The 24,597-nt window shown below is 51.7% G+C and overlaps 1 long non-coding RNA gene across 8 annotated transcripts in view; it reads right to left on the bottom strand.

Annotated features, from left to right (window-relative positions):
- LOC143689047 (uncharacterized) overlaps positions 1 to 24,597 on the bottom strand; it is a 213,150-nt gene that overhangs the window by 105,160 nt on the left and 83,393 nt on the right. The window lies entirely within an intron of this gene.

Raw genomic sequence — 24,597 nt, 5'->3', positions numbered from 1 at the left:
TCCTGCCTTTTGGTTTTTGTGAATAAGGTCACTATGAACATTGGTGTACAAGTATCTGCTCGCGTTCTGTTTTCAATTATCTTGGTATGTACCTAGGAGTGAAATTGCTGGGTCATACAGTCATTCCATATATAACTTTTCGAGGAACCGCCAAACTGTTTTCTGCGGCAGCTGCACCATTTTACATTCCCACCAGCAATGCACAAGAGTTCCAAAGTCTCCACATCCCAGCCCTTGCTTTCAAAAATGAGGAAACTAAGGCACAAAGAGGTTAATTGCCCTGGTTAAAGTCAAAGTGTAAATAGCTTAAAAGTCAGAATCCAAACCCAGGTGTGTCTCACTCACCAATGAAAGGTTTTAGCCCCCTCAGTTCCTTGCTTAGCTGAACTGCTGAAAATTGTTTATGTGGAAATAATCACAAGCTTAATTGGGAGCACAGTACAAATAATTTTTTCCTAGCCCATGTGACATAAGTGGCTGACCTGGCATTCTGCCTGCCGGGAATACTTGGTGCATATTTTTAAAACGTTCTCCCATGGAACCCCATCCCAATTCCAGAATTGGGAACTGAGCACCAAGACATGATGTCTAATTCCCAGACCCCACTCAAGTTTTGCCAACTGCCCAGAATCAAGTAACGCATCACGTTGCCACAGCTCTTTGTGGAAACGCTCTGCAGTCCTTCCTTAACTCTCATGACCTCGACACTTCTGAAGAGTGCAGCACCATTACTTTGAAGCATATCAGTTAATTTGGGTTTATCCGATATTTCTCATATTATAATTTCAAAGCAAATCTTTGAAATTTGAATGAGAAATCTTCCTGGAAGAAAGTAAATCATCTAAGTGAAGTATGATGACAACTTTCACCCAATAACAGTCCATCAGGCCAGACAAGCCAGGGGAGGGCAGTTTATGGCTTGGAGAGAGTCTGAGCCCTCTGCAGGCCTGGGGACCGACCACAGCTTCTACACAGTTGAGTGAATCCTGCTCTCATTCACTTATCCCAGTCTGGCTTACAAATGAAAAAAAAAAAAAGAAGAAGAAGAAGAAAAGAAAGGGGAAAAAAACCTCAGAGTTCAACTTAAAAAGACCTTTCATGCAATTCCAGGCCTCTCCCTTTCCCACCCTCTGCCTTGGTTGCAAAGCACAATACGTATGTTTATCCTGCTCCTAAGTAGGGGTATATTAAAATACTTGAGGATTTTCCCCCTCCTAATCCTGGCATGCTGGCTCCCATCGGCTGCACGGCCCCATATAATGAAGTGCAAAAGCAGCAGTAAATTATGGCTTCTGCAAACACACGGATCTTTCCTGAGGTTGGAAGTCGCATCACTTGAAAGAATGACTTTCTTCAAACTTCCAGGAACTGCGTGGCCCTGAGCCCGTCTATTTAAAGGTCAGCCGAGCCCTGCTGGCTTTGGAGAGCTGCCACAGGCACAAGCTGATGCTCTGGCCCTCTCCACGGCCACCGCAGACGGCCAGGCTGAGCAGCCACTATGTCCCTTCAAAGGGAGGAGGAGCAGGGCCAGGGACTGTGGAGGGCCAGGAAGAGAGACGGAAGGTTCGAAGTGACCAGCTACCCCATCCCCTGTTGCCCATGAACCCCAAGGCAGGTCTGGGGTAGCCATGGTTGACAGTGAAGCTTCTTAGAATCAAGATAGGTCCCAAGTTTCACCTGATGGTCCTCTGTGTCTTCCTCTTAACTCAGCTTTCTGGTGGAAGCAGAGGGTGGGCAGGTAATGGGGGGTGGCCTCTGCACGCCCCACAAGAGGGCCAGGGGTGCCAACGGCCTATCTTGGCCACCAGGTACATACAAAACTTGTGAAACTGTTTAACCCTTAGCTTGGTGCTGACTTACATATTCCTGCATTTCTTTAATTCCCTGTGCTTGTTTCATATTTGCTTGTGCTTCAAACTGCTAGCTCATTTGGAGGGTACCAGGGAGCAGGCAGTCACTGCTGGCAGGGCACTACGCTGAGCACAGGGCTCCGTGGGCAGCTGGAAGGCACAGAATCCCCATGAAGTCTGGGGGCGTGAGGCCAAAATTCCAATACATTTCTGACTCCAGAACCCACCTTCCTACTTCATCACGCCCCTCACACATACCCCACTTTCAAGAAGTCAGCAATCAGCAAGATCAGCCCCACAGATCATCTACTCTCTGATGAGTGGTACTACACGGGGAAGTATTAATCCTGCAAGAGGCAGCTGCAAGGGCTTCCTGGAGGAGATGATTTTTGAACTTTGCCTTCAGTGGGATTTTTCTGATTCTTGAAGAGGAATAAGAAAATCTTATAACCATAAAGCTTTTATAGGGTTACTGTGTGACAGTGAAGACTTTGTGTCTGATGCTCCTTTTATCCAGGGTATGGACAGATGAGTAAAAAACATGGATAAAAAATAAATAAATAGTAGGGGGGATAAGGAGTCAAATAAATTGGGTAGATTGAAATATTGGTGGTCAATGAGAAGGAGGGGTGAGGGGTATGGGATGTATGAGATTTTTCTTTTTTCTTTATATTTCTTTTTCAGGACTGATGCAAATGTTCTAAAAATGATCATGGTGACAAGCACAAAACCATGTGATGATATTGTGAGCCCTTGATTGTATACCATGTATGGACTGTATGCATGTGAAGATTTCTCAATAAAAATATATATTTTTAAATTTTATTTTGAAATTTGTGTAATTAAATTTCAAATTTAATTACAGGGAAGTTGCAAACATAATACAGAAGCAATCCATAGAACTTCAACACACCCCCAACAAGATACCCAGATTTACCAACTATTGGGATTTTGCCACATTTATTAAATCATTCCTTCCATCCAAACATGCATCAATCCATTCATCCATCCACCCATCCATCCACCCACCCATCCATCCATGCATCCACCCATCCATCCATCCATTCATCCATCCATCCACCAATCCATCCATCCATCCATCCATCTAAACACCCACCCATCCATGCACCCATCCATCCACCCACCCACCCACCCATGCACCCATCCATCCATCCATCCATCCATCCATCCATCCATCCGTCCATTGACCCATCCATTCATCCATCCATCCATCCACCCATCCATCCATCCATTCACCCATCCATCCACCCATCCATACATACATACATACATACATCTACCCACCCACCCATCCATCCACCCATCCATCTACCCACCCACCCAACCAGCCATCCACCCACCCACCCATCCATCCATCCATCCACCCATCCACCCACCCACCCACCCATCTACCCATCTACCCATCCATCCATCCATCCAACCACCCATCTATCCATCCACTCATCCATCCACCGATCCATCCACCCACCCACCCATCCATCCATCCACCCATCCATCCATCCATCCATTCACCCACCCACCCATCCAGTCATCTACCCACCCCTCCATCTATCCATCCATCCATCCACCCACCCATCCATCCATCCACCCATCTACCCACCCACCCACCCATCTACCCATCTACCCATCCATCCATCCATCCATCCAACCACCCATCTATCCATCCATTCATCCATCCACCGATCCATCCACCCACCCACCCATCCATCCATCCACCCATCCATCCATCCATCCATTCACCCACCCACCCATCCATTCATCTACCCACCCCCCATCTATCCATCCATCCATCCACCCACCCACCCATCCATCCATCCATCCATCCATCCATCCATCCATCCATCCCACCTACCCACCTACCTACCTGCCTACCTACCTACCTTGCTGTCCATCTACCTTGACATTTCTGAAACAAAAGGAAGAACTCAAGAAGAAAACACAAGGTGAATAAAAGCTTTGAGACCAGAAAAGGGCCAGAATAGAAGATAATAGTGGCTAAAGAGGCGAAGCCCACAGCAGATGAGGAGTCCAGGAATTCTGGACGTCTGCCCAGCCTCTGTGGACTGAGCCCCCACTCTGGGGCAGCCAGCGTGTGATCCCACTGACCCAAGTCACTCCTGATCTCCACAACAGGACAAGGAATGGGGCTTACTAGTCTAGTGCCCCAGAGGAGCAGTCCAAGGCTTGGGATGCCTGCATCTATTCTGTATCTACAAGCAGCCCCTGGCTATTGAATGGCAATGGCTGGACTCAAACCCAGGGCTATGCAGTCCCAAAGCTAGGGAGTTTCCCACACTGACTACCCAACTCCCTTTTCCTTTCTGCTGAAGTCACTGTCAACACAAGAGATGATGCTCAAGGGCAGTGAGGAGAGAGAGGAAGGGAAGAGAAGGGAAGGGAGGAGAGGGGAGGGAGGGGACGCGTGCCAGGACTGTGAGTCAACACAGGCCTTTCCTAGTGTCCGATTAGCCTGCAAAGGTATGAAACCAAAACCAACAAGACAAAACCCTCAGAACACCAACCCAGGAAGTTCTCCTCTTCCTGAAACAGAAGTAGAAAGACAGACAGCCGACAGAGAACCTCCAAACCATCAACAACAGTGTCAGAGGGGACCCAGGAAAAGGGATTTTTAGCCAGGAGTGTCTTGGGGTGGGCTCCCCGCATACAGATCATACGGGATTCCCGTGTGCGGATTTATGGGGCCATGTGCTCAAGAGACGGGCGGGAGGGCAGCAGGGCAGGAGCGGGGAAGGGAGCAAGGTCAGGGCCTTGTAGCCTGCTCCTGTGGGGACTCAAGGGCATGAATGGTCCATCCGAGCTCCCCCCACCTTTTGTACCCAGGTCAGTCAGGGGAGGGGGATGTGTCGACTTGCTTTCGGAAGGAGGGCAGGAACTCAGCAGCTGGGGTCTGAGCTGCGGGCTGGGGAAAGGGGACATGGGCAAAGCATCCTCAGCACCCACGACAGTGAGTCATCGCTAAGTGACTAGGAGATGGACAGGAATGATAAGAACCCCCATTTTTTAACATTTCCTAAAGAGCCTGCCCAAGCCAGAAACTGTGCCTGGGCTGCAGGAGCTTTGCTAATGGGTGCTAGAAACAGGGGGGACTCTGAGGGCCCTCCCGGGATGGGTAAAGCACAACCCTGGGGGGAGGAGGGCAACACTGAGAGAAAAGGGTGTTTGGGAGAGTCTCTCCTCTTCCTGCTCCCAGATCCTAAAGAAAATCAATATCTGAAATCCAACGCAACAGGCCAAAGCACAAGCTTAGTCTCCCATTTCTAGCCCTGCCCCACCCCACCATGCACCCAAAAAGAGTCTAAACCATAAGAAGGTCTATGATAAAAAAGTAGAGTCATTTGCTAAATTATATAATCAGAGATTTTCAGAGATTTAACACATGACCCTATCACAGTGTCTAGCATACAGTTGGTGCTAAATAAAAGCTGAACAGACTTTACACATGCACCACGAGCTTAAAGATAACCTCCCAGACTTTCCCAGGATGGTGGAGGCTCTTGTCTGTCGAGTTTTGCTTTAATCACATTAATTAATATTAATATTATACAAGCCATATCTTGATTTTTCTCAGTGAAAAGGTTTTGCTGTCCCCAAATGCCTATCAACTGTCCCCAAATGCCCAATGATTGGATAAGCAAAATCTGGCATATCCATACAATATACTACTACTGAGCCATGGAAAAGAATGAAGGACTGGTATATTAGTGACCCCTGCAAACACTGTCTTAAGTTAATGGAGCCAGATACAAAGATCACATATAACACGATTCCTTTAATATGAACTGGCAGAATAGGCAAATCCATAGAGATGGAAAAGAGACTGGTGACTTTCAGGGGCTTGGGAAAGTGAGAGGAATAAGAAGCAGCTGCTAATGGATAAAGGGTTTCTTTCTGGTGTGATGAAAATGCTTCAAAACTGAGCGTGGCGATGCTTGCACAACTTCGTGAACATACTCAAGGCCCCTACCCTGAACGCTTTGGGTGAAGCAAACAGCATGCACGCTCTGTCCCCATAAAGCTATAGATGCATGCATCCCAGCCACTCTACAGAAATGCAGCAACGCGAGCTGGTGGCTTCTGGAACACCAGGTGCTAACCCTGAACAACAAAAGGAATGCACAGTCGTGTGGCCCCACACACACACACATACACCCTGCAAAAGGGGAAAGACGCCACCCGCCGAAAGCTGAAAGGCTTTCAGAAAAGTCACCTCCCCCCCAAGCTCTAAACCTCGAATCTAATGCCATGACAGAGGGCCATGCAGCAGACAGCCGGGGACTCTTATTTTGTCTCCTGCCCCGAGCAGTTCCTAAACAGTGGGAGTTAAATATTTATAAAGCAGTCAGTGTTTGTTTAATGTTCAATCTGTACTTGCGAAGCCTGATGCAAGGCAATACTGAAATGACAGCTGATTATAAAACACAGGGAGGCTCAGTGTGGGGCGGCGGTCACCAGGACTCCAGCCTTCACCTTGTCCCCTTATTTTCCAGCGCGGCCGCCTCCTCCTCGACATGCCCTGGGGTAGGAGGCGAGGCACCGTGTTTAGTCTCATTTTCCCCGCTCCCACAGAACAGGACAAAACAGCCCTCCTTCCCCAAAGCCGCACGGGGTCCTCTGCTCCTAGCGTGCTGTGGGAAGACCCTGGCACCGCAGGGTGCTGTGGGGGAGCTGGCTTCTTTTCCTAGAGCTCACTGTGCATCTACTTGAAGAGATCTTGCAGGGAAAGGGGGGGAGGTGCAGGGAGGGATGCACCTCCAAACTGGGGTAGCGGGGGGCCCTTGTGTAGACTAGGGATGCCTGCTGGACCGCCCCGAGATCAGCCACTGCCTGGGCATTAGGTGCCAGGCCCCATCCCAAACATGCTGCACGGAGGAAGTTAAGAATTCGACTGCTCGGAATGCACCTTGCGCGCTTCATGGCCCGGCCTCAGCATTTTTATTAGCCATGTGACATTAGGGGGCTCTGCTTCCGTGTTGTCCGTGGCCCCCCACCTCGCCATAAAGCATGCAAACAAGCCCGCCTGCCTCTCAGGGTCACTGGCGGGGGTTAAGTAAGGTGACACTTTAATGCACCCAGCATTAGCGCTCACTGCTATTATGGCAGTTGCAAAGGTGACTGCCACCACCCGCCTTCCGCAACCTGGCTGCGGCCTCCCTCGGCTGTGACCTTGAGCGATTCCCCTCACTCGTCCTAGCTCTCCTCAGCTGCCTAATCAGCAAAGGAGATTAAATAAGACAGGGCAAGGAGATGCTCCCTGTCAACTCCAGAACACTGCTGAGGACACATGCCAGGAGCTGTCAGTGCGGCTGGGAAAGGCCATGTGATGGAGACCCCCGAGTGCTGTCCCCCGCTCAGCCACATCAGGGCCACCGCTGGGGCCTGGGTACCTGCGAAAGTGCCCAATGCCCGGGGAGCAGAATGCCTGGCGCATCCGGTCAAGCTCTGTCATTCTCAGTAGTTCTAGGAATTCCCACTCATCCAGTTTGCGACAGGTTCATCCGGAAGTAAGGGCGGGGGTGGGTGGCTGTGCTCGGTCAGGAAGAGACAGGCTGACCTGGCTGGCCTGCCACTGGCCCCTCCAGAGAACCTGCCCATCCCTCTGTCCTTCCCACCACAGGGGCAGCGCTGAGCCGGGAGACAAAGGTGAACAAACCCAGTTGACCTCCCTCCTGCAGGAGTGCCCGCAAATCTCTGATGAATGCGACGAGGGAGGTAAGGCCTTGCTCACAGGCAGGTGCAGGTTAGACAGGGGACAGCGTCTACGCAGCGGGAGCAAAATCCTGGGGACGTGAGGCTGCACAGCAGGTGCAAAAAACTGGAGAGAGAAGAGGATCCAGCTATCCTGGGAAAAGAGCCACTCCGGTGAAACCACTTATAATAAGGGCCAGCAAGTAGAGGGAGAGAGCTGTGTGTGCGCGTGTATGTACTGGGGGGGGGGGGGGGGGCAGGAGGGAATATCCTGAAAAACTGCCACCATCTGCTTCTCACCTACCCCTACTCTGCCCCTCGCATGACATGAGGCTGGTTTCTGTCCCTCCTGCCAGCCACAGCCCCCCATCCCCAGAATTTTATCTTGAAAAAAGAAACAAAGAATTAGGAAAATAAGGTTTTTCTCTCTTACTCTTAAATTGGGAGCTGTAATTTTAAAGAGCTCTGATCTTTAGGTTGAACAAAGATGAACGACAAAATATAAACTTCCTTCATTGCACCCTTAGTCAGAAAAAAAAAAGGTCACTGAGCAAGAGTCCCTTCAGGGTTGTGTAAATGTTCCCAAAGCCTCTCTTAACTTTGATTTTTAAATCGTTTTCTTTGGATTTACCTAGAGAGTCATCATCGTTTACTTCCCCCGCTGTGAAATGATGCTACCAAATCCTGCAACCCCCCCACCTGCTTTCTTCTCCCTCCCCCTCCCCCACCCCACAGCACTTGGGGTCCCTTCCCTGCTTTATCTCCCCTTAGAGCGTATCACTGCCCAACACACCCTGCAAAGTTCTGCCCATTACTCATTTGCAGTTTGCTTTCCCCCACAAGGCGGTGAGGTCCCACCAGGCCGGGGAGCAGCACCCACCTTGCTCACCACTCACTATATCCTCAGCCCCTAGACAAGCGCCTGGCATACAGGAGGTGCTCAGTAAATGCATGTGATTCAAGCAGCCCTCAACAATACCTCCGTGGACTTCAGGAAAGCTGCAATTTGCACAAGATCAATTTCTGGCAATTGGTGCACCTTGAAGAGAACGAGCCCTGTTAGCAACCCCTACAATGCTGATTCACTGAAAAAGTGAGCATGCGTGAGGACACACACAGAAAGATTTCACTGTGGCTGCACATTCGTTAGCCAACAAAAAGGCAGGGGCAAGGTCTTTTCTTTGGCCACTGACTGGAGATGCAGCCACAGTCTCTCTTGCAAAATCCGCACTCATAATTCCACACCTACAACTTCTGATTGCAATTTCCTTAAGGTGGTACCAAAGTTAGTCACCTACAAAGTACATGGAAGACAGACACCTTGTAAAGTCCTACCATTTGTCTCTGTGTACTGACTTTTAGCAAATCAGCATTATCTGCTCTTTCCAAAGTATTAAACTTAGTTTTCATGGAACAACTCTCTTTTTACACTCGATATTCATCAGTTTAGGGAATATTGAGTTACCACTACAACTAACTTTTGGCAAGCACACAAATCAAGTGGCAGTAACATCCTTTTCTGGGAACATTAGTATCAATAGGCAATATTAAATGAGTCAGGAAATACTGGTCTAAGTCTTTACATGTATTAACTCATTTAATTTCCATAATCACCTTAGAAGAAAGGTACTATTCTTAATGTGATTTTACAGATGAAGCTTATAGACACAGAGAAGTTAGTTAACTTGCCTAAAGTCACACAGCTAGTAAGGGGCAGGACAAAGCTGTGAACAAAGCTAATTAGACTTCTGAGCAGCCCCAACTCTTCAGAGCCTTAGGCCCCTGTCAATTTGCTTTACAAAGGGATGGACAGCCTCAGTTAATCCAGCAAGTGAGCTAAACGGAGATCAATTAAGTTTCTGTTATTCTTGCATTGTACTGACAGATGTTTACCATGTCTGACCGTCAGTAAATGGCTGATTATCACTGGATGTGGGTGGGCTGGACATTAGCAGTGGGTTTATTGGCAAATATTTTGATGTTCTGAAATTTGTCATGATGATTCTTGCTTCCCTGTGCAATCCCATCTGCTAGGGTACAGATACGGAGGAGCCATCAAATTCTGTGTGACCGGGAACATAAACTGCAAGTGGGGAGTGGCAAGAGACGAGACTGAGGGAAGACTTACAGGCCATATGTGCCAGCCTAATGGTTTGGACCTAACCCCATCCACAGACGTGTCTTTGTGTTCAGTGACAGGACAGAAAGTGCTAGCTGCCTCCTGCTGCTGCCTTTTCGCAAGTGGCACAAGAATCAGGGGAGTCCAAGACTGCAGGCACAAAGCAGGAGGAGAACCTGAAGATGGGAGGGAGGGCCTGCAGGTGAGGCCTCGGAGCTTTCCTTCCACATTCTGATCTTCCCAGAGCCTTCCGGACACTGCACTGTGGGAGGGGAAAGGCCAAGCACACCTTGAACAGGTGAGGCACAGAGCCGTTGAGAACCCAGAACAGAGGCCAGCTGGGGCTCTCGGTCCAAATCCCTTTGCACTGCCCGGGCCACATGTCCCACCGAGCCCGGAGGTGGCTGCTCAGCAGAGGGGGCAGAACGCCAGGTGAGGGTCTCCTCAGGCTGGAGGACACGTGAGAGTTGACCCCCACCATCTCACTGTGGGGGTGGGGCAGGGTGCAAGCTCCAAAGACCCTTCCCAGGATCCAATGAGTAGTCACTAAGTAAACAGTAAACTGACCCAGTGTCACTGAGTAAACAGCGTCCCACTCTTGAGGGTCAAGAAGAAACGGCTTTGTTACCTGCATCCGTTCTCCGTGGAAAGAGAAGTCATCTCCCTGTTTCCTGAAATAATTCAGCATCAAAGAGGGGCATGGAGAACTTTCAGCTCCTCAACCTGTAAAAAGGTCTGGCAGCGGTGGGAGGTGGCTTTAAAAGGCAAACCAAAGCTCATGGTTGACATGTTCATTTGTTTATTCGTTCATTAAACAAATATTTATTGGAAAAAAAAATAATAAATAAGGCAAACCAAAGCCCCCATAGGCTTCGCTGAAGGAAGACATTTCCTAGAGCCAGGTAAGGAACTGGTTCAGCAGAAATCCCATGGCTGGCGTTCCATCTACAATCCCAGCTTGAGGAAGTGGATGCCAGAGTGAGCTCAGCACCTCCTTTGTATTGTTGTGCATTATTCCACTTAACTTAATCCTTGTAACAGCACTCTAGAGCTGGGGAAACAGGCTCAAGGAGACTAAGGGACAGATGAAGAGATTTATTTCAAGGGCTTGGCCCACACGATGATGGGGTCTAGCAAGACCAGACTTGGGCAGGCCAGCGGGCTGGATGCTCCAGTAAGAGCTGATATGGAAGTCTTGAGTCTGAAATCCATATGGGAGGCCAGCAGGCTGACAGCTCAAAGAGGAGTGTGTGGTGTAATCTAGAAGCTGAATTTCTTCTGTTTCCTGGAATCCTCTTGTTTGTTCTCTAGCCTCCAAGTGATTGGGTGATAACCACCACATCTTCTAGGGTCATAGCCCTTCGAGGGTTACAGCCTTTTCTTAAAGTCAACTGACTGTGGACGCTAATCACACTTGCAAAATATCTTCACAGCAACATCTAAGCTAGTGTTTGACCAAACACCCGGACACCATAACCTAGCCAACTCGACACACAAGATTAACCATCACAGATGGTTTGTGTGGTATGTGAACATATCTCAACAAAATTGCATTAAAAATAAAGATTAACCATCACAGTCAAGTCCTGAGCATTGTGTGTCACAAACGCAAGCTTTGGAGACTCAAGTAACCTAACCCTTTACTTATTCCTACACGCCTGCATGCACAGACACTTCTGCTCTCTCTGCCAAGCTGGATGAGCCATAAGGATGGCATAAACAAAGAGTCCTTTCTTCATCCAACCACCTGCCAGTGGGACCTACTGCGTGCTGGCGGTGTACGGGGAGCGTGAATGCATAACGCAAATCCTAAGCCCCGGTCCTCCACGGCACAGCGGTCAGTGCGGCAGAGAGGCCAGTGAGCGTTCCTACGGGACTACTCAGCTCCAGGCAGCATGCAAAACTCACCATGTTGGTCACAGTAGTAGGTAACACTGTTCCCAGGGACAGATCAGGACACAGACTCAGAGATCTGAAAATGGGATGAGACCATGTGCTCACCTACTGGAGAACTCAGCATTCGAATTCGGCCAGTTTCACCCAACTCCAAAGGTCAGTCTCTTTCCATGACACCAGTGGGTGCAGGGAACCAGGAGTAACGGGACCCTGACCCCACCCCCATCCCCACCCAGGAAAGTCAGAACGTGCCTCTGCTGTTTCCACCATCACAGCCACGGCCTTCCGGGGTCACCCCACCTTTTTCGTTATATTTCAGCGTTGACCAGTTCAACTCCCCCGGCTCTGTGCAACCCCAGTGCGTGCCAGAGATGGGCAAGGCCTTGACAGCGGAGATGAAAGGTGGTGCCACAAATGCGTATGAGGTCTGAACAAATGTCAACTGCTTTCATCAGGAAAACCCAAAATTACCCACTCTTGCACAGAGTCTTTCATCTCCTACAGAGCAAGCAGAGTCTGCCCATTAGAAAAGCTGCCTTGTCCACAAGCTTGCTTGCGGGGGGCGGCAGGGGAGGTGGAAGGACCAACGCCAGCCTCACCCTGAGCCTCTCAGCGCTGCCTCATTCTGCAGAGAGGCAGCTCGGCTGTGGGACACACAGGCTCCACTCTGCCATTGGCCGCAGGATGCTGACTAACCGGACAGACAGATGGTCTGCCCAGGCCAGCGGCCACTGCCGTGGAGGGCAGGCTCTGCCCATGGCCAGCAGACCCAGAGACAGCTGCAGGGGCCTGGGGCTCCCCGAGCCGTGGCCCCGCACCTCCCACACACGCAGGCTGCTGCCCCAAGAAGCGGAGGTGGACACCACAACCAGAGCCCTGGCCGGCCCCTCCATTCCTTCTTTCTTTCTCACTCTGTCTTCTCTTCCTCCAGCAAAGCTGGCAACTGAGAGCTGAGCATCAGATTCCTGTGGCTGGAAGGGGCCTTCTGAGGTCATCAGCTCGGTCCCTTCTACACCAGGACAGGCCTGCCCTGGAATCACCGCAGCAGGCAGGCCAGGAGCCTCACTAAAGGGATTTTAAGGAGAGGTTTGTTGGTCTCTTTGTCGTTCCAAAAGCAGCCTGCACTTTTCAGAATTACAGGACTCATTATATTTTATTTCTCTTTTTTTTATTCCAATATCTTTCTCCTACTTGTGACTGTGAGCTCGTAAGGCCAAGAATCCTGTTTTCATCTTCTGTGTAACTTCAGGAGTTAGCATAAGGCCTGGTCCAGGGGACTGATTTGTAAATGTGGGTGGATGGGTGGGATGGGTGGATGGGTGGATGGGTGCATGGGTGGGGTGGGTGGATGGATGGATGGATGGGTGGGTGGATGGATGGGTGGGTAGGTGGATGGGTGGACATGCAGGCAGAAAGGGGGAAAGAAGAGTCAGAAGATGGTTGTGATTAGGGGGCTCCAGAACAGAGCCCACTGAAGGAGGCCAGAATTATTAAACTCTCCAGTCAAAACAAACTTGCGACACTCCTGGACCTCAACTCCAGCTTCTTATTTTGCAGATAAGAAAACGAGGATTTGGACATGAACTGCCTTGTCCAAGCTCACATGACTTGAGGGTGAGAACATCCAAAGTAACAGCCAGGGTTCGGGCAACCTCAATTAGAAAGGATAAACGGCAATTCATCCTACTATCAGAACTAAAAGGACACATCCCCCCGCCCCGAGCTGTGCAGAGAGGCACCGCCTCCAACCCACGAGGCTGCAGCCACACACTCTTCAAAAGGCAATGGGATCAAAACAGAGAGAGAGGGGTGTGGGGAGGAAGGAAAGCAGGTCTCCCGCCATGCTAAGCCAAGTTTAAGGTGACAGCTGACAACTTCCCACCAGGAATGCCAGTCCTCTCCACTTCTGCCCTAGATAATACACCTTTATCAGGTGAGGGGGCAATAAGGATGAAAACCTTGATCTCCCTCCATCCTGTCTTCCTGAAATAATTCCTGCCATGAGACAAAATGCCACCAAAATTCCATTAAAAAAATCAAATTGCCATGGGGTACAAGGGTGGTTTCATGGCAAAATGCTCACCTGCCATGCAGGAGGCCTGGGTTCAACTCCCAGCCCATGCACCTATTAAAAAAAAAAAAAAAAGGCAAAATCAAATTGCCCATCTTCAACTTGGTTACAGAGACTGCAGAGAACCTAAGCAGCAACTACTTCCTGAAGGCCTGCTGTGTACCCAGTCTTGGGCTAAGTCTTACAAAGGACTTTGAGACGTCTAAACGCCTGGCCAGGTCCACAATTCAGGTCACTGACTGCCCACTGCTCATTCATTCACTCATTCACGTTCATACAACAAATTACCACTGATCAGCTACTGCATGCCAAGCTCTGTGCTAATATCTGTGTCTGGCCTGTTCCTGCAGGGATGCAGGAAGCTCCAGCTACATTTGAGCAGGGAACATCCAGTGGCAATCAGCATCATGTCTCACGGTACTTCTCCATTCTCTAAGGACAGGCCCAGGTGTGGATGTGCTCAGTCCTTTCGACAACCCTGGGGGAAGACATGAGATGAGTGCTCACATGCTCTCCCACAGTGTACCAGGGAAACTGAGGCTCATCCGTGATCACATAGTTGAACTGAGGCTCCTACCCTCCTTTTCTTTCAGCCACAAACCACTGCCTCCCTCTGAGTGGGACACAAAGAGGCTACATTAGAAAAAGACCACTGTAGGCTGCAGACTACGCTGTAGGCTGTAGGCCAGGGGGCCATGGAAGGCCTCCCAGGGGGCTTGGAATGTAGGCTGGTCTGCGGAGGACTTGGATATGTAGGAAGTAAAGGGCCGGCGTCTCACAAGAGGGCATGGAGCTGGATTCTGAGGGTTGGGGCAATGCGTCCAGTGTTCAGCACAGTTCCCAACACGAGCCAAGACTCTGAGGCAAAACAGAAGCCTTCTCTGTTGAGGAGGACAGTAAAGCAACCCAGAGCAGGCGCTTCGCAGTCGGAAAGACCCTGGCTCCACTTCAGTCTCTGCTACTACAGACTGCAGTGCCCTAATTGGGCCTCAATTTTCTCATCTGCAAAATGGGAATGACATCCCATCCATCTTCAGAGGACTTGGTGGCATTAAGTACCAGACACAGTGCCCAGCATGAAGGAAATGCTCCACATTTCCTCTTTTTACCTAAGGGAACTGCAATGCCACCGTTCTATTTTGTTTTCATTGCACTGAAATTCACTTGACATAAAATTAACCATTTTTAAAGTGTGGTGTTCAGACAATGTTGTGCAACCACCATTCTAGCTATAGTCCCAAAACATTTTACTCACCCCAAAATAAAACACTGTGCCCACTAAACACTTACCCTCAATATCCCCCCCTCTCCAGCTCCTGACAACCACCCATCTATTTTCTGTTTCTAGGGAATTCCCTATTCTGGATAGTTCATGTAAGTGAAATCACACAACACACAACCTTATGCTTCTTTCACTTAGCACAATGTTTCCATGGTGCATCCACGTTATAACATGTACAGCCTTCATTTCTTCTTATGGCTCAATAATATTCCAGTGTATACATCCACTCATCTGCTGTGACGGTCAGGTTTATGTGTCATCTTGGCCAGGTGATGGTGCCGAACTGTCTGGCCAAGCAAGCACCAGCCCAACCATTACTGCAAGGACATTTCATGGACCTAAACCATTAGTAAGGTGACTGCATTTATGACTGATCACACCTACAATCAACTAAGGAAACGGTCTTCGGCGATGAGAGACATTCAGCCCAATCAGGCGAAGGCTTTAAAAGGAGAAGTGATGACTGCAGCAGTCAGGAGAGAATTTTCATCTCTGCTTCAGCCAGCCAACCTCTCCTGGGGAATTCATCCAAAACCTTCCTTGGAGTTGTCAACTTACGGCCTGCCCTATAGAACTCGGACTTTTATATCCCCATAGTTGTGTGAAACACTTTTATAAAACCTCATAATATTTACAGATCTCTCCCGCTGGTTCTGCTTCCCTAGAAAGCCCTGCCTAATCCCCTGTTGATGGACATTCGGGGTGTTTCAGCCTTTTGGCCACTGTGAATGAAGCGGCTGCGAGTATTCCTGCGCGTGGGTTTGTTGGAATATACCAGTCGTAAACTCTTCTGGGCACACACAAGAAGCAGACCTGCCGGGCCATACCGTAACTCTGTGTTTAATTTTCTGAAGAACTGCACGGCTGCTTTCCACAGCGCTGCACCATGTGACACCTGCACCCACAATATACAAGGGTTCCACTTTCTCCACATCCTCGCCAACATTTTTCTCTCTCGTCTGTTTGTTGTTTTACAGTCATCACAGGGGACATGAAATGGTATCTCAGTGTGGTTTGGGTTTGCATTTCCCGGATGGCTAACGCTGAGTACCTTCCACGTCCTTGCTGGCTATTACTGCATCTTCTTTGGAGAAATGTCTACGCAGATCCTTTGCCCATTTTTAAACTGGGTTGTGTATCTTTTTGTTGTTGAGTCCACCACTGTTTTGAAAAAGGATGCGGCAGACTCATCGGCTGCTTCAGGAACACTTCTCCGGTGGTGCCAGGAGCCGTGGGAGGCAGAGGACTACGGGAGGACACTGGACTGGGGTCTGTGGGCCTGGAGTGGACGGAGAGGCCTGCCTGCCACCACCAGTCCTTCCCTCGGACGCCACCCCAGGCTCCAGAGATGGTCCAGGGAGGAGCAAGGAGCAGGATGAAGATGGGCTGGGCATTGGGGCGGTGAGAGAAGGGAGGGCTGGTGATGGCCTCATACAGCTCCAGCGTCTGTATAGGTGTTTGAAGGAATCAGATGGCTGGCTGTTTTCCATTTTGCATTCAGAAAGAGAGGAGGAAGCGGGCACAGCAGGGGGCAGGGGGAGGCAGTGCAGAGGAAGGACTTCCAGGCAAGAGACCTTTATGAGGTCCCACCTGGCAGAACCTGCCAGCACCCGGCTCGGGAGGCAGACCACTCATAGGGCAGCACCCGAAGGGGTCTCAGGTCCAACTGCCCCCAGCCCCATTGACACGCCTCCTTCTCCAGGGCGAGGAGTCAGAAGGACCTGGCGTCTCCACAAGGAAGGCCTGCTGGCCCCCAGCGGACAGGGTTTTCTGATCGCGCCAATTGCAGAGGGAGTCCTGGTTGGAGTGACAGCAGCCGGGGCAGACCTGAGGAGGACGCCATCCCTGAGGCTGCGCCTCACAGCCCCCAGGGAGGACGCCAGCGCGACCACCCACTTCAAACCCGCAGAAAGCCAGGCACCGGGAGACACCGGGGCCGAAAGGCTGCTCAGAAACGGGAACGGGACTTCGAGGGCAGCAAGGCAGGACAGGATGTAAGGTGACCCTATTATTTGGGGTCAGTGCCCCTGGGTCCAATTCTAACGCCATTTACAATTTGTCACATTCTGGCAAACTCTTTCCTCATCCGTGACATGGGGATAGTAAAATTCTCCAGGAGGCTGGTTGAGGGACAAGAGAACCTGGGTGCTTGGGTCAGGCTCGCAGAAACCTGCCTGTCCTTTCCTTAAAGGGGCAGAGGCAGGGTGCTCACCCACGTGGGCTCTGCAGCCTCTCCCAGGGGTGCAAATCCCACCCACCACTGCTGAAGGATGGTGGGCAGATTTCTTAACTCCTCTGAGCCCCAGTTTCCACCTGTGTAAATGGGGGTGGTAGTAAGAGCCCCTACCTAGTAGGGTAATGATGTGCATTGCCTGAGTTAACACAGGGAACACGCTTAGAAGTTACCCCAGAAGTGCCCAAAGGCTGAATTAGCTATCATCACCATCATCGAACCTTCAGCAAAACAGAGAATCCTCCCTCAAGTCTCTGTTTACTAGAGATTTATGCACCATGAACAGACTGCAGCACCAAACACTCCAACTCTGCAGAGGATCACAGGTTTTTAAAGGAGGGGGAACTGAGGAAACTGAGGCTCAGGAAAGCCCAAGGACCCCCACAGCCAGGGGCACCTCCAATCCAGGCCTCCTCCAAAAGCCTGTTATACCTCCCTGGCCTCTTCCCCAGGCACCAACTTCTCCAGCACCCAACCACACCCAATCTTTATCCATGATTCCACAGACACCACCCGTAACCCTGCGGTAAGGGGCAGTTAGAACAGTTGACGGAGGAAAGCTGCTCCTTCTGTCTCTGTGTAAGATAAGACGCGTCAGGGGCTAGAAGGCTCAGCTTGCTCGAGCAGTACCGCCAAGGAGCAGAGAGGAGCATGGCAGAGGGGGCAGGCATGGACACAGTTGGGTTTAGCCCTGGCTCTAATGACTGTGCCTTTGCACAGGGTCTTCAACCTCCCTGAGCCTCAGTTTCTCTGCCTGTCAAACAGGAAATATGCAGGGCTCTCGTGATAAGAAGCAAAGGGTCCCATACAGTGCCTGGGGCATTTCTAAACCCAGGGAAAATGCGCCAAGTCCCTGCACCTTTCCTGCACCCGGTAACCATCATCTCCTCCTCTGGGGCCCTCCAGCCCTGCACTTCCTGGTGGAAGGTGTGCCCAGTTTCAGGTACTGACTGCTCTGGGCTGGGCGCCACGCAGCCTTGGTAAGGCCAGCCCTGTTCATGGCTGGGAGACAAACGGCCACGTGGACTCCAGCTGGTGGGTCTCCTCGGGTCCTAGACGCTATGCTCAGGAGTGGTCTCATGCTCAGGAGCACCCCCATAGTCCCCGGTCAGTTCCCAACACAAAGGTGTCCAGTCCAGACGCACTCAACTGGCAGGCCCACGAAGCGCAGTCCAGAACAAAGGAGCATGGCTGTAAGCAAGGGGCGGGGGTGTCACACAGCCTGTCCGCCTGCAGCCTCTGTGTCCCTAGGAGGTTCAGAGAAGGCGGAAGAGGGGGTCAGCGTGCCCCAGACCCTCTTAGCACAGGGCTTGGGACTGACATCCTTTCCTAGAGTCCTCAACTGTGTTGTCTTTCTCTGGGGCAAGCAAGCCTAGCCCATGGATTTTCTATCATAAAAATGCATTACAGTGATTTCTATCACCTTCCACACACACACCTCCTCCCCCCACCAAGCATGCTCTGGGGCCAGCCCACTGGGGCTGGACTACCAGCACCACCACTTTCAGCTGTGTGACCTCAGACACATTACTCAACCTCTCTGATCCTCCCTTCTACTCATGTGTATAGAAGGGCTTATTACAGCACTGTACTTGCTAGGATTACTAGAGGACTTAAATTATCTAACAGAGGAGGCCTAATTCATACTGCCTAGGACTTAATAAGCGCTAGATAATAATCATGCCAGCTGTGTTTATTAATTAACCTAATTATTGTCATCAGGAAGTCATTTCATTTAACTGATCTGACTGGGAAGTACTATGTGGATTAATCAATGAGTCAGAGACCTACCAGGGAAAGAAGTTAAGACAAGAAAGGAGGAAATTAACATTCTTTGTCCAGATATTCCAGCATTATCGTTTCTGGTCAGAATTGCAGATCTGCCCCCACAAAGTAGATGTGTGCACCCCCCCATCCCCACCCCGTTTTCAAACGAGGAAGCTTGGAGAGGCCAAACCAAGAGAGCTGAGTCCCAAAGCAAGCACATTTGTCCAGGAACAAAAGCAAGCTTCTAAGGCGGCCCCTCCTCGTGCATATTTCATGGCTGCACACCTTCCACACAGCCTGCACCCGGCCCATCACCCCCATACGTCCTACCAGCTCCCCTCGCTGCCCCCACCCCTGGGCCCTGAACGCCCTGCTCAAGCCCCAATTTAGAGAGCTGACTTCACGGCAGGCAAGGGATGGGTCCAGTGTGCCAAGGACCCCCAGCACCCACTACTGGCACACTGGGGGCCAATCTCCCACCCACACGGCCTCCGCCCCACCTGTGAGAAACACGGCCTCCCCCTCTGGTGCTGCAGCAGGTGCACACCAGACCTCAGCTCTGAGGACCACTGTGGTACCTCCAGGACTAACTAACAATGTTTTGAAAAGAAAACTGGCATCGAGTGCCCTGCCTCCACCTGGTTCCCCAACCCTCCAGCTCAACATTGCCTCAGTAGCCCCCACTGCAGTCGGCTGATCACTGCCTCCCATGCCCCTGCAGCGGCTTCCTGCCCACCCGCCAGGTCTCCTGCATGCCAGCCTCCCTGCCCAGGCCTCCTCTCAACAGCACCGACCTCCCAGCCCGCAGAGCAGGCCACTCTTAAAGGTCGGTCCTGCCCACTGAGATAGTAATGAAAACAGTCGCCTGTGATTCACCCCCTCAGAGCTCATTACCATGTGTTAAACATTATGCATGCACTATCTCACTGGGTCCTTAAAACAGTCCTCTATTTTAAGCACTATTACCACTCCCATTGTGCAGGTGGGAAAACTGAGGCTCAGAGAACTAACTTGTCTGAAGTCACATGCTGGCAGGAAACAAAGCTGTGATTCAACTGCAGGCCTTCCGACTCTGAGGCCCATCGCTGGAGACTCGCGTTTGCGCTGTCTGCCGGCTGTCCCGGCTGTCTTTCCAGCAGCTGCCCCGAGAGTGCAGCAGGCATGTCTTGTATCTCCCGATTATCCGAACTGCAAACAGCAGCCAATACGTAAGGGGGACAGTGACCTGTGTAGTCCCATCCCTTTCAACTCTGAAAGTCCCAGCTTGGTCTCTTGAGAGATCTACATTCATTCAAAAATCACGAGCTAACTTCTATCAGGGGCTCTGGAAATACAGAGAAGGCCAAGACCCGCCATCCCCCCGGTTATGTCCATGGCTCGTGGGAGAGGCAGACCCACAGGCGCAGGAGCCACACCATGGAAAACGGCCCAGTGCCCAGGACCCAAGAAACACAGCGAAGGTCTCTGCCGGGCCAGGAGGCTTTGCAGATGGGCTGACACCACAGCTGGGATGAAAGCCCAAACCAGGGAGGGATAGGAAGAGGGAGACATTCAGAGTCAGTCGGAAACTTCCCAGCAGAACATCAGCACCCCTTTTCCCACCTGTGAACTGCCAGCTGATGCTCGCCTTGGTGGCAGTCACACTTCCAGCCTACTCCAAACATCTCTGGGGTGGGGTGGGGTGGTGGAGACTCTCCACCTCCACTCCAGGAGTTTCTCCACCTGACCCCAAAGCAAGCCAGGGAACCAGCAGCACTGAGTGACCCAATCTCAAGCTCCCAGACCATGGAAAACTGGAACCAGAGCTCCCACCCAAAAAGATGGAGGAATGAAAGTAGGACACCGGGGACACTTTATAATCACTGTATCTGGAAGAGTAAAAATTTGGTTGCGTTTTTGTAGAATTGACCACGTCGCCTCTATACAGCACAAAAAAAAGGAAAATTCCAAAAAGATGAGGCAGCCGTCAAATTAAGATAGAGAATACTAGGAACGATGCACAGTCGCAGTATAACCGAAATGGAATTTCCTCTTTAGTCACTGGAAGGCACAGGACTGAGTTCCAGGCGAGGGAGGCCGCTCGAGCCACGTGAATCAGCCCCTTGTTCGCAGCTGTTGGGGGGAGCGCGCTCAGGGAGAAGGGCTGAGGGGTGTGGAATGTGCTCTCCGTTTCCTCAGCCACCACCCTGCCCCCTCCGCAGCCCCACCACCCCTTGCCACAACCTTCCATAAAAGTCTAACTTTGAAAATACAAACTACGCAACTACCAGGGTGACAACGTGGGTAACAAGGTGCTGTCAGATGCACTGTTTGCAGCTCGCGTTTCCTGACCCAAATCTGGCCATTTGAGCCAACAGGTAATAATCCTGGAAGCCACCAGCCTCAGAATCAGAACTGCCTGTATTAGCGTGCTGCCTTCCACCAGCCCTGCCTGCCCAGCCACCGCCCCACGGACACCAGGCCAGCATCCACCTCAGCAGGCCACTGCAGCCCAGACCCGGCCTCCTGTCATCCCCCAGAGTGCCGCCTAGCCGCCTATGATCTCCAGAGACACTGCAGGGGACCGGGACGGTGAGCACCGGAGGCCAGTGTCACCTCCCCCAGGCACAAGGACCAGCCTCCTCCCCGCCTGAGAGCCTTCCCAGAGCCCCGGTTGCCACACAGCAGAGAGAGCTTTCCCAGTCGGGGTAAGAAGCAGCCTGGGGAGCTCAGGAGTTCAGGAGTCCCAGGGATGGCTGGAATTCCAGCACAATCCTTACTAACCGAGTGTCTGAACCTCTCTGAGCCTGTTTCCACATCTTCCAGAGGAGAATCACATGACATTCACTTCTTGGAGCCCCTGAGAAGATTATTTAAATCCTGGCACAGAGTTGGCATTTGGTGAAGGGTAACACTTACCCGAACACCTGCCATGACACCAGCACACCAGCACTCTCCACCCCTCTGAGACCTCTGACGGCACCTGGAAGGCACGGGCTTCTCCAGGTGGGAAAACACAGCCCACCCCCCTTGGATCCCCACTTGTCCCAGCCCCTGGGGGACAGAGGGCCTCAGATGTGTCTCGCCAGAGCTGCAATTTGCTCAGCCCAAACCTAAATCTCCCCCAAGTTTCCCTTTTACCATTACCTCTGTTGTTATCGAATCATTTACTATCCTCGGGAAGATGCAAAATGTCAGTGCTTTCTAAATTCAAAATGAAATGTCAACTGGAAACCTCAGAGCCACTTGGAAGTATTTATTTTGGTGTTAATTGGGGAGCAAATGAAATCTCAGGAATAGCTTAATTAACCCTGTAAGCAGTAGCCGGGCCCACTTTCCTCTCCTGCTCGGTTCTCCAGGCCCCTCAGTCCCTTGGGAGAGCTCTGACCCTTCGGGTCATCAACACGGACGAAGGAACTGGCAGTCTCCCTGCCCTGTCTTCCAAAGGACCCAAGCATAAGCCTGAAGGTCATCAGGAACTGTCCATGAGGGCAAGGTAGGGAGAGGGGCTCCTGTTCAGAAAAAGACAGACCTGGCACTGCCACTGACTGACCGTGTGACAGTCAGCAAGTTCCTGACCCTCTCTGAACCGCAGGGAGGCCGCCTGGAAAGCCCTAGCCAGGACAACGGCCACCTGCATTGAGTACTCGATATGGGTCAGGCACTTGCTAAATGCACTGCATGGACCCTATTTTACAGATGGGGAAACTGAGGTCGAGGGAAATTAAAGAACATGCCCAGGGTCACGTCTAGCAAGTGGTAGAGCCAAGATTCAACCAAGGCTGCTGGCTGGGGCCCTCTGAAGCCCCGACGCTCCACTGCACGTGAAGCGGCAGAAGGGACCAGGACATCAGGAAAACCCACCTGCGAAATGGGAGCAGCAGCAGAAACAAAAGGGGTTGAATAAATGAGCGATGCAATAAGACGAAGCCATGTAAAGTACCCAGAGGAGGGCAGACATGCCCACTCAAAGAACCTCAAATTCTTGGCAAGGCACCCTAGACTTAAAGGTGCTCCAAGAGCCTGAAACAAGCGGAGTGTGAAAACCATGCAGGGAGAGGGAGCGGCTGCTTCATGGGGGCTGGAAACATTTCGATAGCGGGTGGTGGTGAGGACAGCACGACACTGTGGATGTGATTAACGCCCCTGAACTGTGCACTTAATAATGGTTAAAATGCAAATCTTATGTGTGCGTTATCACAAAAGAAGATACAGAAAGAAAGAGGGAGAGAAGAGGCGGGGAAGGAGTGGGGAAGACAGAAAACAGCACAGGGTTGTCGTGAGGATTAAATGATGCTGCAAGCAAGAAACACCCAGTGCTCCAGGCCCCCCAGAAATGCACACCCTGGAGCAATTCTGCCCTGAGGTTCGGTTCTGGGCACGACAGCCCCAGGCAGCCGGGTAGCAGGTGGGGACCTTCCGGAAGGATCCCACAGCACCAGGGCACCCTGAGGGCAGGTCTGACACCTGAAAAGGATCCCCACCCAAGAGAGACGCTTAGCAAGGCGCTGGGGAGGCTCGAGCGGGGCCTGTGGCAGCACGACCGGGGAGGAGTGTGCAAAGAATAGCACCCAACGCCAGCCCCCGGAAACAGCTGGGGGTGATGAAGCCACTTAAAGGAGCTCGTGCAGTGGGGTGGGGGGGGGGGATGAATCCACAATATATACAAAATTATCTTTCTATTACCAAACCCTAAGTTTCCACTTCTAATCATATCTTTTTTAATGTCCCAAACTTTCTGAGTTTAATTCTCTCTTGTACTCTCATTGTTCTCGGCTGTCCACAGCACTCACCTTCCTTCCAGCAACTGCCAACCCTGGCCTTTGGGAGCAGCTCTGGGAGGTCCTCTCGGGCTGCAGCAGGCGTCCCCATCGCAACCGTCCTCCTTCCCTTTGAACGAAACTGAAGCCAGCTCCTAAAATGGCCACAGCAACCCTCTCCAGCTCCCCCAGCAGGGACCCAGCAGAGGGCTGGCTCGTCCATGAGTGAGGGCAGGCACCAGACCCGCCCCTTAATCCACTCCAGCACCCAGCCCTCACCCCCCAGCCCTCACACCTTCATCAGCCCGGCTTTGTCTGCTCCTCAAAGGCCACCACAATGGTCCCTGGGACTGCCAGGCGGACACGTCTGTCTGTCCCTGTGCAGTACCCTTTCAGCACCCCTTTCTCTGTCGCTCTGCTGAGAGCCCCGGGTGCTGCTCCTGCCACACTGTGGCCCTTCCCTTGAAGCCTGCCTCCTCTCCCTCCAGAATCCACTGCACTCAGACACAGAAGGAGCTGGCACCCCAGGAGGGCACCACCCTGGCACAGGGTTAGGGTTATGGGGGACGCACCACATGAGTCCTGCCTGGGGGGAGGTCACGGTGTCGCGGGGAGACACCAGTCATCAGACCAGGCCACCTGGAGAGCAAAGGGCCACCTCGGGGAGGCCGAAGACGTGCTCCCGGGCACCCCCGCTGTCAGGTGTGCACCCGAGCCATGCTTGCCGTGCACCGCTGCAGAAAGCCGGAAACAATCATGGCCCCCACCACGGCGCACCACGGCCCACCACAGCCCACCACGGCCCACCACGGCCCACCACGAGGGCCAGAGACTCACCGCAGCGGCGACGTCGTCCGAACGCAGCCCCAAGGAGGAGGGCAGGGCCACACCGCATCCTCACGCCGCTTCCATG

This window comes from Tamandua tetradactyla, chromosome 6 (assembly GCF_023851605.1).
Source record: "Tamandua tetradactyla isolate mTamTet1 chromosome 6, mTamTet1.pri, whole genome shotgun sequence".
Classification (NCBI taxonomy): Eukaryota; Metazoa; Chordata; class Mammalia; order Pilosa; family Myrmecophagidae; genus Tamandua; species Tamandua tetradactyla.
The sequence above is the reverse complement of the archived record's forward strand: the minus strand, read 5'-3'. Positions and strand labels throughout refer to the sequence as shown.